Below are 2,491 nucleotides of genomic sequence, written 5' to 3'. Positions count from 1 at the left end.
GAGCAGCAAGAGCTTTTGGTCCTGGCACCTTTGGTGTGGGAGGAATCCCTGGACGTTCGCAATTGCTGAGCCGGGCTCCGGCTGTACCGAGCGCGCAGGCAGCTAGTATTGGACTTTGGGAGGCTGTTGCAAGAGAGAGCGCCATCGTTTGTGGGGCTGTGAATGGGGTTGCCTGGCTCCTTGAAGAGCAGCAAGAGCTTTTGGTCCTAGCCCCTTTGGTGTGGGAGGAATCCCTGGACGTTCGCAATTGCTGAGCCTGGCTCCGGCCGTACCGAGGGGTGCAGGCAGCTAGTATTGGACTTTGGGAGGCTGTCGCAAGAGAGAGCGCCGTCGTTTGTGGGGCTGTGAATGGGGTTGCCTGGCTCCTTGAAGAGCAGCAAGAGCTTTTGGTCCTGGCCCCTTTGGTGTGGGAGGAATCCCTGGACGTTCGCAATTGCTGAGCCGGGCTCCGGCTGTACTGAGTGGCACAGGCTTCTAGTGTTGGACTTTGGGAGGCTGTCGCAAGAGAGAGCGCCATCGTTTGTGGGGCTGTGAATGGGGTTGCCTGGCTCCTTGAAGAGCAGCAAGAGCTTTTGGTCCTGGCACCTTTGGTGTGGGAGGAATCCCTGGACGTTCGCAGTTGCTGAGCCGGGCTCCGGCTGTACTGAGTGGCACAGGCTTCTAGTGTTGGACTTTGGGAGGCTGTCGCAAGAGAGAGCGCCATCGTTTGTGGGGCTGTGAATGGGGTTGCCTGGCTCCTTGAAGAGCAGCAAGAGCTTTTGGTCCTGGCCCCTTTGGTGTGGGAGGAATCCCTGGACGTTCGCAATTGCTGAGCCGGGCTCCGGCCGTACCGAGGGGTGCAGGCAGCTAGTATTGGACTTTGTGAGTCTCTCGAAAGAGAGAGCACCATCGTTTGTGGGGCTGTGAATGGGGTTGCCTGGCTCCTTCAAGAGCAGCAAGAGCTTTTGGTCCTGGCCCCTTTGGTGTGGGAGGAATCCCTGGACGTTCGCAATTGCTGAGCCTGGCTCCGGCCGTACCGAGGGGTGCAGGCAGCTAGTATTGGACTTTGGGAGGCTGTCGCAAGAGAGAGCGCCGTCGTTTGTGGGGCTGTGAATGGGGTTGCCGGGCACCTTGAAGAGCAGCAAGAGCTTTTGGTCCTGGCCCCTTTGGTGTGGGAGGAATCCCTGGACGTTCGCAATTGCTGAGCCGGGCTCCGGCCGTACCGAGGGGTGCTGGCAGCTAGTATTGGACTTTGGGAGTCTCTCGAAAGAGAGAGCGCCATCGTTTGTGGGGCTGTGAATGGGGTTGCCTGGCTCCTTCAAGAGCAGCAAGAGCTTTTGGTCCTGGCCCCTTTGGTGTGGGAGGAATCCCTGGACGTTCGCAATTGCTGAGCCGGGCTCCGGCTGTACCAGACGCGCAGGCAGCTAGTGTTGGACTTTGGGAGGCTGTCGCAAGAGAGAGCGCCAGCGTTTGTGGGGCTGTGAATGGGGTTGCCTGGCTCCTTGAAGAGCAGCAAGAGCTTTTGGTCCTGGCACCTTTGGTGTGGGAGGAATCCCTGGACGTTCGCAATTGCTGAGCCGGGCTCCGGCTGTACTGAGTGGCACAGGCTTCTAGTGTTGGACTTTGGGAGGCTGTCGCAAGAGAGAGCGCCATCGTTTGTGGGGCTGTGAATGGGGTTGCCTGGCTCCTTGAAGAGCAGCAAGAGCTTTTGGTCCTGGCCCCTTTGGTGTGGGAGGAATCCCTGGACGTTCGCAATTGCTGAGCCGGGCTCCGGCTGTACCGAGGGGTGCAGGCAGCTAGTATTGGACTTTGGGAGTCTCTCGAAAGAGAGAGCACCATCGTTTGTGGGGCTGTGAATGGGGTTGCCTGGCTCCTTGAAGAGCAGCAAGAGCTTTTGGTCCTGGCACCTTTGGTGTGGGAGGAATCCCTGGACGTTCGCAATTGCTGAGCCGGGCTCCGGCTGTACCGAGCGCGCAGGCAGCTAGTATTGGACTTTGGGAGGCTGTTGCAAGAGAGAGCGCCATCGTTTGTGGGGCTGTGAATGGGGTTGCCTGGCTCCTTGAAGAGCAGCAAGAGCTTTTGGTCCTGGCCCCTTTGGTGTGGGAGGAATCCCTGGACGTTCGCAATTGCTGAGCCTGGCTCCGGCCGTACCGAGGGGTGCAGGCAGCTAGTATTGGACTTTGGGAGGCTGTCGCAAGAGAGAGCGCCGTCGTTTGTGGGGCTGTGAATGGGGTTGCCTGGCTCCTTGAAGAGCAGCAAGAGCTTTTGGTCCTGGCCCCTTTGGTGTGGGAGGAATCCCTGGACGTTCGCAATTGCTGAGCCGGGCTCCGACTGTACTCAGCAGCGCAGGCAGCTAGTGTTGGACTTTGGGAGGCTGTCGCAAGAGAGAGCGCCATCGTTTGTGGGGCTGTGAATGGGGTTGCCTGGCTCCTTGAAGAGCAGCAAGAGCTTTTGGTCCTGGCCCCTTTGGTGTGGGAGGAATCCCTGGACGTTCGCAATTGCTGAGCCTGGC

Source organism: Platalea leucorodia (assembly GCF_965183815.1).
Source record: "Platalea leucorodia genome assembly, contig: HAP1_HAP1_SCAFFOLD_33, whole genome shotgun sequence".
Lineage (NCBI taxonomy): Eukaryota > Metazoa > Chordata > Aves > Pelecaniformes > Threskiornithidae > Platalea > Platalea leucorodia.
This window is presented reverse-complemented; position numbering follows the sequence as displayed.